Source organism: Streptopelia decaocto, assembly GCF_964273445.1.
Source record: "Streptopelia decaocto genome assembly, chromosome: 1".
Classification (NCBI taxonomy): Eukaryota; Metazoa; Chordata; class Aves; order Columbiformes; family Columbidae; genus Streptopelia; species Streptopelia decaocto.
The window spans coordinates 93,552,777-93,569,102 of NC_138663.1; the positions used below are offsets into that span (position 1 = coordinate 93,552,777).

The following is a 16,326-nucleotide window of genomic DNA, read 5'->3' on the forward strand; positions in this document are numbered from 1 at the left end:
ATCTCATCTTAAAACAGTCGTCCAAGAGAGATCAAGCAAACCATCTCTGGAGGAGCCCATTTTTCTCTAATAGCTGTAAAAGAAACCTTCTGTGACTGGCCCAGGCTTAGCCACCTAACTTTGACACCTCTAGGGTAGGTGAGCTGCTGCCTGCCCTCACTGTCTTTGTGGCCTCTAATGTTGTCAGTGAATGTCAGAGGGGCAATGTTGGAGAAATCAGGTTGCCAAGGAAAGAGAAGTACCGGATTGGGATCCTCCATCTTCATTATCAGAATCATGAACAAAACCACAGGCTCCTAGCTGTTGTTTTGCTGGAGATATTTCTGTTTTAAAACCAGAGTTTCTGTGAAATGTCAGTCATTTTCACATATCCTTTTTCTTCCTCAAGTCTTCAGATGTCTCATATAAAAATTGCCTTCTAACAATACAGATTTATGGCATTGAGAAAAGAGAGGTAACCACTGCCCAGGTTTCGGTGTGTTTTGTGTCTTAGTCCCAGATAGCATACACACTTTATCCACAGGGAAGTATTTATTCTCAGCCTCTTGCTCTTCTGGTCCTGAAGAAAAGGAGCTTGTGTGTTTCTTTAGCTCCAGGGATTTAGCTTTACTGTTCCAGCCTTTATACAGGTCAGAGAGCAGAGACTCATACCTTGGATCACTTTCAAAAGTAGGATTTTTTAGCTTCCCATTCCCACAAGGTACAAAATAGTTATTTGACCCTTGAATTCTTTGGTAGAAAAACTGCAAAATGAGCGGGAGCAGACTTCACCCCACAAGCAGTACATCAGGAAAGTATAGCAATACAGAGACAACTGTGTGGAAAGCCAGGTATGTGTAAGTATTTTTTACTTTTCTCAGTTACAATCCATATTGGTTTTTTTCTGGCTGAGGTATGCACATCCCCAGAGTCTGCTTTGTTTATGAAAACAAACCAGATTTATTTTAAATAAAAAAGGAAGCTGTAACGTTTTTGGTGAAATGTCCAAATCAATTAAGCGTATTGGAAGAAAAAATGTCATAGGATTTTGGCACATTTCCACAGGTTATTATTGCTTTGAAATTATAAAGGAACAGAGACTGTCACTTAAGTGAGAAAGTCTCATTTAGCAAGAGTCCCATGCCGAATTACAGAAACTCAACAGACTGCTGCCACAAAACATTGATTTAACAGTAAATCCACATCTTAGTACCCAGATGAGCAGGGGTTTTCAGAACCAGCATTTGCAGACTCAGATGTCAGGTTTTCATTCAGCTTTTAGCCCAGCAATGCAGGCAATGGAAGGAAATCCCTGTGGAACTGAAGAGGCAGGATGGAGTTGAAAAGGATGGTCCTTTATTTCAGGATCTCCAAATCTGGCTTCCCTTTGCAGAGAGTTCTGCTCTCCTGGGACTCTCCATGGCTGTGCGGTCAGGGCCAGATCCTCTCTGCAACATCTGCTCCCTTGGGAGAGCATGCAGAGGGAGCAAGCAGTGCAAGTGTGGACAAAAATCAGGCATCTGTATCCCCCAGTGAAAGACAGATACTCCACTACAAAGGACAGAGTGTAGGGGAAACTAGGTAGAAGTAGCTATTATATAATGACTTTCTGCAGCTTGGAGATGGTACGGTATTAAACAGATCTTCAATTTGTTGAAATTATACCTGCAAGAGTACCTCAAAACTGCTCTTATGGGTATCAAAAGATGGATTAGACCTGAAGCAGTTTATACACATTAGGAAGGAATGTTTAGACAGTGATCTCAATGAGGGTACACGCATTTCATAATCAATACTGAAATATGATTTTATGTATCCACCAAACACTTTGAATCAAAGGTAGTTGTGTGAGTGACAATTTGGAAGCTAATTTTTAGATTTCCATCTCTTGATTGTTAGAAAGTTAATGTTAAATGGTAATGTTTACAGTTTTCACAACTGTAATTGTGTTAATGATGGGTTTGTATGTGCAAGTTCAGGTTTAGTATGATTGATATTTTAAATAAATTTGTTTAACATTTGCTAAATTACAGGTTTTACTTGCCAAGTCTATCAAGAAAATATAACTGAGATAAATTATTTCCCTAAACTACTGTCTACAATCTGATTAAATTAAAATTTGAGTGCTTTGATTCCCATCAGTGTTTACTAAATACTTTGAGTCTTCTTTCCCCCTTTGCTTGCTTCTTTATGGAGATACCTAAGAGCTAGACAGTGAGGAAAAGCCCAGACATTAAGTTCAGCATCATCCCTCAGAAAATATTTTGGAGGTTCATTGAAAATGTTCTTCTATCCAAATAAAGATAAAATGGAATGCAAATAAATATTTTCACTTCTTTGGGGTAACAGCAGAACAGATAATTCCATAAATTAAGGTTCATCTGAGCAAAGTAGTTCTTGTTCATATCTACATAGCTAATATGTAACTGTGAATTATATCTCTGCACCTGTAGCTTACCTGATCAGACAAGTTAGGAAAGTGTCAAGGCTGAAGATTTGCATGTCCTAAGGCCTTTGTAGTGGCAGAGGCTGTCTTGGTGACCCCACCATCTCTTTGTTAATACATCACTGCCATTTAACAGGATATCCTTACTGCACTCTCCTTCCAGGAGTAAGCCGAGCACTGTAGCCATATCTGTATGGTCTTTGTTAGCAACAGCTCAGTGTGGATTTGCCTGTAGAAGTGTGATCTCAATTAAATTTCTACCCTGTGCACATGCTTGTGTAGTGTGGGGGTTGCTCATGTCTTGATAAGTTGAGTCTTCATCTAGGTACTAAGAAGGATCAGGACAGTTAGGCTCAACCCTGAGAAAAGATTACATATTATACATTTGCAGACCTTTCTTTCACTGAACTATCTAGTGAGCATGATGTGTGTCAAGACTTCAACTCTGTGAGGAGAAGGAGTGAGAAAAAACAGTAAATAACCCTTCTATCCCATGCTCCTTGGTCTTAACTATTGAGGGGGAGGCTTGGTTAAAAAGCCTTTGATTCTTAGCAACCTCTTCTCTCCCAGAAGAAAGATTTTTGGGTTGGTTTGTTTGGTTGTTTGGTTGTTTTTGGTTGTTGGTGGTGTTGTGTTTGTTTGTTTGTTTGTTTGTTTTAACTGTGGTCGAGGGTTTTGATTGTGGGGTGACAATAAAACTGTGGCAGATATACTGTTAACCTCCTCTCCCCCCACTTCCCCCTTCAGCCACTCTCTCTCCCCACTTCTCACTGAGGACAGGTGATCGGGAGGGAAAGAAGGACAGAGAGAAGAGAGATGGAAAAAATAAAGATTTTTTTACTAACGCTACTAATGAGAATAGAGAAAATAATACAAAATATACAAAACTGATCTTGAAAGTCTCAGCAACTGCAGAGCCGGCACCCGAAGTCCTGGATCGGACTCTGCAGACAACAGGAGCTGGATTGAGTCTGTCACTAGGCCTCAATTCACAGGGACGACTAGCAAGGTCCTCTCCTAATGTTGGCCATAAGGAAAAAGGGATGAAATCCTCATGATCTCCCACTTTTATATGAAGTATTCACGTGAATGGGATGTTATACTCAGTTGGTCAGTTTCTTGGTCACCTGTTTCTTGTTGCCCCTCTCACGAGATGTGAATCTGTCCTATCAATAACCTCGCATTCCATTGCTATGTTTACCAAAACATGTATCTGGTTCTCCAGGAAAATGCAGCTAATATAAAGGCTTTAGCTGACAGGCAAATTCACTAAAAGAACAACTTTTTTTTTAACAAAACTGGGACAGCTGTTCAGATTTATGTCTGTGGTAATTGTACCAGTAACCACAAATAACAGTGTCAGAGAAAGAAGCTTTGTCACAGGTCTTTGCTCCTGCCCATGAGTTGATGGATTTCCCAGCCATATATTTCAGGCTGCTCCTCAGATCATACCCTGGATGTTATGGCTGTCTGCTATTCAGATATTTTCAGATACTTGTATGTCCAAGATCCTCTCATTTTCTTCACCTTGATGTCTGTTGTACTCACTTTTCCCTCTGTCCATTTCTATTTATGAATACATTCCCCAGCCCAGCACCAGCTAGACAGTTTGCTCCTCACAGCAGAATTTCCCTGGGTGAGCAATGTGGGTGCCTCAGCTGAGACCATTACTCTGCAGAGACTCTACCCTATGCTGAATTACTTCTTGCTCTACCCTTCTTCTACCTTCCTCCCTCCATACTACTGTGATAGTCCTGGTATGAACTCCATTTGAGGCAAATAACCTGCTTTCAATTTTCCTTTCATTGCTGTAGTTTGCCTGTTTGCAGCATTTCTGCACAGGGAAGTACAAATCTACCCTTCACCACACAATAAGATGATTAGACATTCTTTGTGAATAAAGTCTAAAGACTATGTCCACATCCTGATACTATCCCATGCACAACACAATAAAAAGAATATGCACATATTTTAGCAAAACCTGATCTTTCTTGCACTGAGGTATATTCCACAACACTTGGAATAAATGGCCCTTATGGCTTATTCACTAGTGAACATCCAGCCTCTTCCTCTGTGGAAAGTGCCACATGAGCACAGGTAGCTAGCATGTTGTTTGAAGACTGAGGCTTGTATCTGGAAGTTCCAAACATTAGGCTAAGTTCATTAGAGTTGAAATCAAGCTGTGGATCCACACCTCTTTCCTCCATGACAGTGTTTATCTGTCTCATTGTGGTCAACCCTACTATCTTGCCAGCTCGTCACTCATTTGTAGTGCTTCTGTCTTCTAACTTTTCACATTCCAGCCATGGCTTGATATTGTTGATTCCTTCTGCAAAAGCTCCTTTACACAGTATGACTCTCATCCAGGCTTTCACTGTCATACATCTTTATTAGTACAAAATTGTTTTCATCTGTTTTGGCAAACCCCTCTCTTTGCATAACCATTCAGGCTGCTGCTGCAAAGTGCTGTTCTATGAGTCATTAATTTTGATCATGTTAGTCTTGTCTTGGAAGCTTTTCACTGGCTTTTTTTCTTTTCTGTTTTATCAGACACAGGCCACTTGTCATCTGTTTCAAGGATCTTAATATCTTTGCCTTTCCATTTCAGTTCTATTCATTGTCAAAATTACTTCTTGCAACACTTTTCAGCCTATGGCATCACTCGTATTTTCCAGAGTCCTCTGTAAATCTTTGCAAAGTTACATCAAGATTGTCTTTCAGTCCCTCCTTCACGGGCTCTTTCTCTGTGAAGACAGCAAAGACTTTGACAATGTCTAGCCTGCTGATGCACTGGAGCCAACACCTCCAGTGCCTTTGCATCACAGCTCTTTCATTTACCTGACACATTAGCTGTTTTTCTGCACATAGTATGTAAACTGCCTGTGAAATGGATTAGATTTTTTGTTCTGTACATGCATTTCCTAGTCTTGGGAAACCAGTCCTCTTCCATGACTGGACAGCCTAACCACTGTGGATTACTGCCAGAAAGCTGTGGGACTTTTTAAAAGCAACATAGACATATGCTGACATAAACCCAAATACAAACGCAACCTTGTTGGTATACTTCTTGGAATGGTATAAGCAATGCTGGCCTAAGTACTTGGGACACTGAAATTGAAGCTTTTATTACAGTTAAATAGTCAAAGCTGCAAAATGTCCTTGTTTAGAAAACCTGTAGGTCTCTGACTCATTTCCCCATCAGACATTGTAAGGCTGGAGGTGGGAATATACTGCTGTGAGGGGCATCAGCATTGTGAAAACAAGGGCTAGAAAATACATATGTAGGTAGTTAGTATACAAGGTTATACAGGCAATACAGATGTCAAATCACCTGGTAGGACTAAGAACGTTTTTAGGGGGCATGACAAGACCCTCAGTGACCCCATCACTATTTGTCTTCATCAGCTGCCAAGTCTATTAAATCCTCTGCCCCAGTTCCCCAACACATGCATGGAATAGTGCTTTCAGAGAGTTTCATGTATTGCAAAGACAGTTAATATTTAAAGATATGACCTTGTCTTCTTTTATGTTTTAATTATTATTTGGACTTGTGATTATGCTTCATCAGTTCCCTCTCCCACTGTAATGTTAAAGCAACATTACAGGTGCTCACAATTTCTTTGCTGTGACAATGAAACAATAAGGCATTTTTTTCTCACAGTTGCAATAGGTCTGGCTGCCAGGAACTAATTAAGTTTGTTTGATCATATACTCATCCCTTAAGTTTAATAAAATGGAATAACCCCATCAGTCAGATCTGTTTAAAGAACAGGATTAAGAGTTGTAACTAGCATGTTAGCAGTAGGAGGTATAACATTTTGATCTCTTCTAAATGCCCTAGTTGAAAAGAGTGAAGACTTGATATATCTGAAAATAAATCCCTTCACCAGATGTCAGTCTGGGGAGCTGAATTGATGCAGAAATAAGATTTAGGAAGAGCTCAGGTAAGGCCAACCTTGTGAGTCTTTGTTTTCAGAGGGAGAGTTCCTACCACATGTCCCTGCATAGAAATACAGTTGAGGCAATACTCCCTCTAGATTACATAAAGTAATAAAGAAGTGAAGGCCCTAACTGAGCAGCTCCTCTGTTCTGCTAAGTACATGCTCAAGTTACAGGCCTCTGTTTTCCTCATGTTGTGTCCTAATCAGTTACATGACAAGAAATGATATACAGCAGTGGCAAGGGAAGCTGAGAATTAGAGACTGTCATAGGAAATGATTGATAAAGCCTTCTGCAGGGGTTATTTCTGCCAGTGTAATGGGGAAAAACAGTTTGAGTAAAATTCTGTTTACAACAGCAGCTCCAAGACCTTTAATTACTCCAGCTTGAATAGGGACATGTTTGCTATGAAACTTGGCCAAATCCCTGGAGAAAAAATTAAGCCTACAGAGGTAGATGCAGAGCTTAGATACAAGACCATGGTTTTTTTCCCCATATGCATATGGCCTGAGGCAAACTGGTCCTGGATCCCAAGCTTTTAGATCAACATCTGTTTTGAGTATGGTATAATTCTCTGGGTTTTTGTTTTTGATCATTTTTTCAGCCTGAGTATTTGGATTTTCTTTCCATAGACAGCTGACAAGAAGTTAAGCACAAAGATTGAGGTAAGCCGAGACACACATGCAGTTGAATCCAGGACACTGCTAAAATGCACACATTCATTTAAGAATTCAGGATATCTCCTGGCTCATTAATGTAGCCATCCTTGTGAATGGACAGGAACAGTCAGAGTGTATTTACTTGGTCTGTGATCTGAGCCAGAGAAGCCATCTCAGTTTCCTATTGATTGTGATCTGTGAGTCCAAGTCACTCTATACATCTAGGTTGGGCTCAGTCTTGAACCCAGCTCAGACAAACATATTTCATTCCCTCTCTCTACTAGAAAATAGGAAAATTATGTCTCTGAATCTCAGAGTTGGGGATGATGTTGCAGAAAAAGCACATCACTTTCAACATCACCTTCTGATGAGTACTTAACGAGATTAAGTAGATTGCGAAATGAAGGAATATGAAGGTAGCAGAGGTTTTGACTCTAAACAGAAGTATTTCAATAGTCAAACAGTGAATGGCAACAGTCTATCCTTCTTTAATGCAGGAAAAAAAAAAGGGTTGTTTGACAGCACTACATCATTTGTTGTCTTTTCAAAATGCTGTCGTGTAAATGCCACTTACATTATGGTCATTCACAAGAAATGTCACTTCAGCTAAGCAAGCTTATGGCTGAGGCTCTGTCATTTCCCATCCAGTTCACACAGCGAACCAGGTGCTGTGATAAAGGGGAGCAGAAGGAAGATGAGTGAGGTAAGTGGGGAGACAGCATGCTGAGAAAGCTTGGCAAGACAATTTTCTCTCAGCTTTAACAGAACTGACAAATGCTGAGAGAATGTCATTTACATGAAAACCATGATCAGCTTGCAAATAAAGTTTGTTGATTCACAAACTGCCTCTGTCCTTCTCATACAATATTTGTAGGGCTGTGAATTACTGCATTTTCAGTACAGTGACAATAAGAATACAATAACACAGGGAGCTGTTTGCGTTAAAAAAAGCCTTCAATTTGCACCAGCCCAAGGACACCCAAAAATGGTTTTGTCACCACAACTGCATCCCGGTTTGATGCTGTGACCCCCATTCATCTCCTTCAACACTGTCTGAAGCCCTTCTAATGGAATTGGAGCTCCCAGAAACTGCTGCACCATCTTCTGTAAGCCTCAAGTTCTACTGAATGGGACAAGGATGTGTAGACATCAGCAAGATGACTTCATCCATGCCTTTGCAGCTATTAATAGCTAAATTGAGCCTGTTTCTGGCCTTATTGGTGAGCCTAACACTTAAGAGGGATTAGAGACTGTTGGCAGCTATCCGAAAGCAGTGAGAGCTGAATGAAATAAAATGCTGGCTCAAGACTTTTCCAACTCCCAATAGCTTAACTGGAGTCTTTGTAAGAAATCCAAGAGAAGAGTGTGTGCACAAGTTTAGCTTGCAAGACTCACCAAGCCAGGAGTTTGATCGCTTAGGCTGCCTTCAGTGTCAGGAATTTACTGCCCACACGAATTAAGTGGACTTCCTGAGGTCATGTCAATCACATGCTATCCAGTCAAGCTTTCAGAGTTCCCCTGGTTATGTAGGACGTTACTACATTTGTCCCTGTAATACTGTAATTCTATAAATAAACTCTGGCTGGTGAGTGGACTTTGGGGGTAAATAAAGATCCTGCCATCAATTTTAGCAAGAGCAGAAATTGAAATATATGTTACACTAAATCTCTTCTCCCAATCCACCCCTGCCACCCCAAATGGATTGGTGTCAACGTGCAGATGGCTGAATCAACCCATAGGACTGTGTCAAGGGGCACAGTGATGGTGAAGTGACAGTATTGAAAGCCAGGAAAACCGTGGTCTAGTTCCTATTTGATTTCTCTTGCATGAATAATTTGAGGGACAACATCTGATTCCCAGAAAAATCAAAAATAAAATTTAAAACTAGCAAGTTAATTGTGGCCTTTCTTCTAACTAGGGAAATCTACAAGCTGCTGTAAGAACTTTAGAGTGGTAAATTAGAGTGGTAAGAGCTGTAAGAACTTTAGAATGGTAAATGCCATGAGCATTCTCCAGGGAACCAGTACAGGAGCAGCCTAATACATTTTACTCATTACCCGAGCAGAATTTGTCCCAAGTGTGAACATGATGGCCTTTCACTGAATGAGAGCCTACACTGCTTAGGAAACAGCCTATGAGAATGAAAATTATGTAGATATTAATGATGTAGAGATAATAAGGACCATTTGGATTTTGTAAAGACTACATATTCTATTTATCGCAGTGACTTTTAGCTTGCTCTCTTAGAGGTAAAAGACTTGTTTCACAAGTGGCTTTCATTCCAAAAACTTTGGTTTACATTTCTATAGTAACTTTTCCCAATTTAAATTTAGAATCTAGCAGTATCTACAAGCTTAATTCAGTGAACTCTCCAGACTGTGATATTACTGAGTAGATTCAGCCTATTGGGAACATACATAATGCAATCTGATCTTCAGGAAATATACATTGTTACACGATGTCTGTACAAATTATCAACTCATCCAAAAATATTTTCCTAATAAAATTATAGCATTCTAACAAATGCCATTCTCATAAGCCAATCATCATTAAGTATGGAGTTTATTATAATGTGGCGTAGTTGAACTCTACCTGAAATATTTTAACAGTAGGAAAATAATCTATTTTTAATTTCCCAGAAGAAGAGGGTAATTGCTTCCACTTTTGCATTCTCTTTAAATTACCTTTAGTTTATTGCAAAGCATGTGTATCTTCAAGCCACAATCCAGGAAAGCTGGTTAGTAAATACATTTTAAAAATTTTCCTGGAGGCAGATCACAAAACTACTTAATCCATCGGCAAAAAATGTTATCTCAATAGCATCAGATATTGGATTCAGTTGCACTACTCAGTATGAACAGGAAAATAATCAAGCAAGATTATAAAGAAATTTACGACTTACCATCATATGTCTGTGGTGCTGCCTCTTCAGTGGAACCACAGCCCCCACGCAAGAGACGCATCAGTGCTATTTGGTGTTTGGACTTCCCTTAACAAAGATAAATTATCTCATTGCTGCAGAAAGAGAGAGAAGTTTATCTGATTAGCCACACAAATCTGCATTTGGCCAAGTGTGCCACCTGTACTCTATTTACCACCGCAAATCTCAATTTTACTACAATTTGAGTTGATTAACTAATTTTATTGAGAAACAGAGAGGAACTTGGAGTTGCTCTATCAACACAGTGTTCCAGTTTGCTTCCAAGATACCAGACATAGAGAAGATGAATGTCTGTAGGTAAATTAATAAGTAAATTCTTGCCTTGCACCTGACTGAAAAGCTGTCATTCGATGAAAACTGTGGGCCAAAACTAAATAAAGCACGTTTCATAATCCAGTAACCTCTTTCCTTGGTAGGGGTTGGATGCATGAGTGGGGTATTCATACTGTGTGTAGGAAGGGTCTTGTTCTGGTGATGAGTGAGAGCATGACAATATAAATTATCAGCAAAGCAGCTGCTTGGTGTTGGGTTGGGTTTATTTCCACAGCTCCTGCTTCCACAGCACCTCTGTGCCTGGCTGTCAGGTTTAAGATACTGCTTTCTGCCTGGGGAAACCTTGCAGAAGATCATTGCAAAGTCAGGAAAACCAAGTTTCTAGCTCCTGATTAGAGACTGGGAAAGGGCAGGGGGAGGGGGAAAATGTCTGGAATGAAACTGCATCAACAATAACGCAGATACGCCCCTGAGACACACAAGCAGAGTTGTTCTGACCAGTGAGAGCATAGGGGACCAGACATCAGAAAACCACCAGGCTTGCTTTGTGACCATAAATATCACACATTATCTTGCAGCCAGAACTTGCAGTTACTCCAGGCAATGTGACAATGCGGCACATGGTGCTGGCCTGGGAAGATAGTGTGCCTATCTGCACTCGTCAGTGTAGCATTTGACTCACAGATTAGCCTTCTGGTCCTCAGCACAACTGAGGCAGAACAAGCTCCTATTTGCACTATAAAATAAAGTGTCTGTTTCTGTGCTCTGTAAAGCCATAGATACCATGCTTTATCTACTCCCATTACTCTGTTCTCACAAACTGCTCAAACACACTTATTTTTGTTAAAGTTTCAAATTTATACTCACAGAGGGTAAGCAAAGCCACAAGAAATCTAGTCTTGTGTAGTTTCAGATAAGTTGTGTGGTACTTTTTACAGAAGTGTAGGATTTGAGGTAGAATTAAATGGATGTATAAAAACCTCACAGTTCTTCAGCTATAGGTCTTCTCTAAGAGCTGAGGCAACAACAATTAATCATGTACAAAGAGATGTACAAGACTTTCCTTGGGAGATAGATATAGAAAATACCTCTGCCTACCTCAGCTCTTTCCTACAGTCACACATTTATCATAGTATGAATTTACAGAAGTTATAAATAAATCCAAATGTGCAGTGCTTCAGGATGTTCTGATCCTGAAAGTTCAACCTTTTCAAATGTGGTAACAGTTTCAACATGTTCTGAAACAGTCACAAAGACTGCGTAATAACGCCACGGTTTTTCAACTGTGCTGCAAGCAGGTTAAGCAAAACCACCCTGGAAAAATAAATACTGGGGAGACTGAACACATCCCTAAATCCTTGAAGATAATTTTGATCCCAAATGCACCTGAAAAAAATAATGACAGAAAAGTTCTTAAGGTCTGTTACGTACACAGGCACTAATTCTTGCCCAGGCTGTTCCGGCATCTCAGGTTGTTGGAGCTGGGAGTCTCTTCTGGGGACACACCCATCTGCATGACCTGTCCTTCTGCCCTTGACTACCTGTGGAGTAAGCCTCCTGGGCTTGTGGCATTTTGTTCTGAGCCATGATGGCTCCTAATCCTTCTATATTTATGCTGTGTCTCTGTTGACAGTGTCTTTGTTGATGTTTGTGACCAAACCAGTTTCAGTCCCCGTGCTGTCTCCTCCTCAGGACAGTACGTACTGCTCTACATGTGCATCCATTCTATACTCCAGCTCAGTGGTTTTCTAGGCCAAAACTTTGCCCTCTCCTTTAGTGTCTGCCTAAGAACAAACAGGACACCAGAACTGCCACTCACATTTGCTTTGTTTGGGCAATGTAGTAAGCAACAAGGCAGCAGGAAATTCGGCAAGCAATTACCATTACAACCTAAGTGGGCAGCTACTAGGCTCCCAAGTCTCCCAGCCCTGCATCCTTTGCATAAAATACATATTCTGCCCCATTGCTTTACATGCTTACTAACTGGCTTCAGAGCGCAGTTACGTACTTGGCACACATACACACCCACTAGTTTTTCTCCCGACCATATACTTCATATGAACATCCTTGCCCTAGTAGAAGTTGTCCTGGCTTGTAGTGACACTGTGATTGAAACTGGAGAATATGTGAGCACCTTCAGTGATGACATGTATACCTGAACTACTACATACTTTGGCCTCTTTCTGCAGTTTTTGTCCTTTCTCCACCTCTCTGTCCCCGTAAGCCTTCTATCAGTAGAGCCACCTTCATTCTTATCACACCATTAGCATGCCAAAATTGACTAGACAAGAAAATAGAGAAAGGTAATTTAAGGTAAATTATGGAAACATGAGGTCATTTGGCCTTTCCATTTTTCCTTAGTTTGGCAATATTACACTTTTTATAATTCTTCATACAAAATTTTAACAAAACCTGCTCCCTTACTGCAAGATGTCTAACAAGTATTTTGATAGTAATTCATAACACCATGGTTGCATTTCTTGAGGGGGGAATTATTTATCACTGATCATTTTCAGTAAGGGGAAAGTTTGCTGGGCTTGGGGTCAGCAGGTCTTTGGTTTTGGACAAATGCCAGGATCTATTTGGCTCTGAAAATATCAGCAACCCTGGAAACCCCCCTAAATCTCTCCCATCTAATTTCTCAGTTAACACTTTGACCCCTTCTCATACACTTATGCTACACTTACAGAGCCTCAGGCATAGACTAAAGTGCAAAACCATCTTCTCACAATCAATGACTAGAATTTCTTGAGGTTAAGTAGTTACCCTACAGACCTGGCCAGGGGTAATTGCTGGCATTCCATGCCCCTAAACCTGGCTGTCTGGCTGCGTCTTGATTTTTATTTTGTGCCTTTCTGGTTCTTTGGATTTCCTATAGACAGCATGTTGAAAGCAATGTCAGAAAGTGCACCAGCTGCAACTGAACCAAAGTGTCACTTATCATCTCCTTACATCTTGAGGTTCCCCAGTGGTCAGTGCTCCCAGGCAGCCATGGCAGCTAAGAATTCAGCAATTAGTGTTTTGTGTTTCAAAGACAATTACAAGCAGTTGGCAAGTAAATTCTTTATCCTCAATCCCACTTTACAAGCTGCAGCAAAACCTCTCCCAGAAGCTCAGTTGCAACTTGAAGTTAGATCATAGTATATAAGCATTTCTGGCAGGAAGGAGACACCTATGAAGATATTAAGTGTTCAAGGTGCTTACTCTTTATGATTACTGACTAAACAATGTGTGCCTGTGGCAGTTTAACCCCAGCTAGTAATCGAAACCACAATAGCCACTCACTCACTCCTCTACCCCATGCCCAAATAAGGGAGAGAATTGAAAGGGAAGGGAGAAACTCATGGATTGAGATAAACATAGTTTAGTAAATAACACCAATATGTTACTACTACTAATATGTATAAAATGGAAAATAGAATATAAAATAAAATATACTTCATGCAATTCCTCACAAACTCTGTCCACACCGAGCAGCCAGTCCCAGGCAGCAGCACTCTGGTCCCAAGCAGCTGATCCCAGAGAGAGAAGAGAGACAAAGGCAGAAAGGCCCAGAGGCCTCTGCAAAATGGCAGAATGGCAAAAGACTGAACTAAAGGAACTCCCGAATGGAACTCAACTGAAACAGAGCAGAACTGGAATGGGTCCCCCCAAGCTGGAAAACCCAGCTCTCCTTAAATGTGGAGCACGATGCTAATGGCATAGAATATTCTCATTGATCAATCTGGATGTCAGTCAAGGTCTGTCCCATCTATGCCCCCCTTCCTGGCTGCCTCACACCTGTGGGCAGACGACTCAGAAAGACCTTGGCTACCAAACAACAACTAAGATAATAGTAAGCAGTAACGTTCTCTTTGTTCCAACTCAAAACCACTGGAAAGTTACTTGAAAAGAAAACATTAACTCTGTCCTGGGGTGTTATCTTCTTGTTCTCAAATTAAATCCAAACAGCACCAGCGCTAGCTACTACATGAAGAAAATTAACTCATTTTCAGTCAAACCGGCACAGTGTCCTCAGTGTTCACACAGTTGCAGGCAGCGTTTTTGGCAGTTGTCCTAGTGTGGTCTAATTACCACCTGTCACATCAACATGTCAGGTACTAATGCCCCATGTTCCCTGTGAGGAAGGGTGACTCAGTGAGTTAGAACAAACATACCAAGGGACAGGTTTTTGGTTGGTTCACAAGAGGTTTTGTTACTGTGGCTTTAGGAATTTTGGGGAACAGGGGTTAAGAGTCTTGCATTACCCAAGAGAACTAGGAGTTTTGCCAAAGGAGGGGACTAAGGCAAGGGAAACTTGTTATCTTAGTGCCAAAACAACACAGAATTATTTTGGTCATGGGTTCATGAGTATGCAAACATGAAAACAGGGAGAAGGGATTCCATTAAATTAATATTTTCTGAAGCTTTTTGTTTAACTATTAGCTCATTCCTTAACACTGTTTTGCCTTGCACACACTGGTTATCTTCAAAATAATTTTTCTGTAAGGGCACTATAAACCTCTCATTTGGTTATGGCACCAAGAATCAGTCTTTGTCCAGCCTTTGTCTAGCTCTACAGACACAACCACAGTGAACTGGGCTTTGAGGCTAATTGCTCCACATTTATGCCAGTAATAAGCTTGGGAGGCTCAAGCTTGTGGAGATGGTGGAGAAGGAATGGAAGAAGTTGTAGAGATAAAATGCTGAGAAATGTCATTTATGAGAGCAGTTGGCTCTTTTCTTGCTATAGTGTTACTAGTGAATTGGAACACGTCATGGACCAATCTTGCCAGACACAGTGAGAAATGTCAGAAAAGTGTGGTTCAGTCCAGTGTGGGAAATGGAGAGACCAAGAAACTTTTTGCCTTTCATAGCAGTCAGCCAGAATGAGAATAAAGTCAGTTTCATGTTAAATCTTCTGCAGATTTTGAAAACAAAACAAAACAGAACAAAACAAAAATCTGTTTCCAGATTTCCAACTGTTCCTAAACCTCCCAGGAAACCAGGGTTGAACCTGGAGGTATATTGAGGATATCTGAGGAAGGAGAGGTTAGGAACACAGTTCCATGAAGACAAAAGCACAGGCATGGAAAACTTGCTTGAAAGAAGCTCTGCAGTGCAAAGTACTGTGCTCAGCATGTCAGTGGTCCTGTGGGCCCTCAGAGAGGCACATTCATGGGTTCCCTGCTGCACCTCCAGCTGCTTGTGAAGCTTTGTCGTAAGACTGGCCATCAGAATAGTCTGTCCCAGGTCACCAGCTTCTGCCAGACCTGCCACAGAAACTTCTGTGGGTTTCCATGTGCCTCAGAAACCACATGAATTTATGAAAGAATTTGTTTAGTCTTGACGTGGTGTGGGAAAACCAGGAGTTAGTATAGATCTATAGACATGCTCAGAGGGAGCAATTACTTCTGGCATGTGAATGATAGGATCAATACATACACATTTTGAATAACCTTTGCCCCGCCTGCTCAGTGCATAGGGGAAATTATTTTTAGCAGTGCAAGTTGTCTGCCAAGGTAGATTTTTCTACCTTTGTTAAAGTTACTTTAGCGTGGGAAATGCCAGGGTAAAGATAGCTGGTGGGAAAGTATGGATGGAGAGGAAACTTGTTTTTAAAAGAGAGAAAAAGTTTGAACCAAGCTTGCAAAGCTAGGTTAATTAAAATATTTCATCTTATCATTCTGATGTTCATGGAAGCAAACCAAAATACTTAATAGTGCCCTTCAGGGTCAGACGATGTCTTGCTTCACTTCACTTCTAGCTCTCTCTCCCAGTCATTGTGAAGTGCAAGCTTCTAGCTCACAGGAACATCAAGTTTATTAATTAGATCTCAGATGAGACCATGTTATATTGGTCTGAGTCTCAGGATCATCAGGTGTTTTCTGCTGAGGACTGAGTCTGACACTTCAATTTGGTTGTCCATTTCTGGGTGTTCAGTGGAAACCTATTCTCCACAGTAATGCTGATACGGTATCACCAAATGGGGTACATCACAAACTGTAAAAGATTAGCTGCATTTCATATTAACAGAAAGAATTTTGGACTAAAGTACAAGTGCACTGAATGGTGTAGCATGGAAGACGTACGTCTTGAAACAAACTCTT

At 40.7% G+C, this 16,326-nt stretch overlaps 1 long non-coding RNA gene across 6 annotated transcripts in view; it reads right to left on the minus strand.

The window, feature by feature from the left end:
- LOC309437460 overlaps positions 1–9,968 on the minus strand; it is a 78,499-nt gene extending 68,531 nt beyond the window's left edge. For all 6 annotated transcript variants that reach the window (XR_014183556.1, XR_014183557.1, XR_014183558.1 and 3 more), the window contains exon 1: positions 9,926–9,968. This is a non-coding gene — a long non-coding RNA (uncharacterized lncRNA). The remainder of the gene's footprint in view (positions 1–9,925) is intronic.
- Between the last annotated feature and the right edge of the window lie 6,358 nt (positions 9,969–16,326).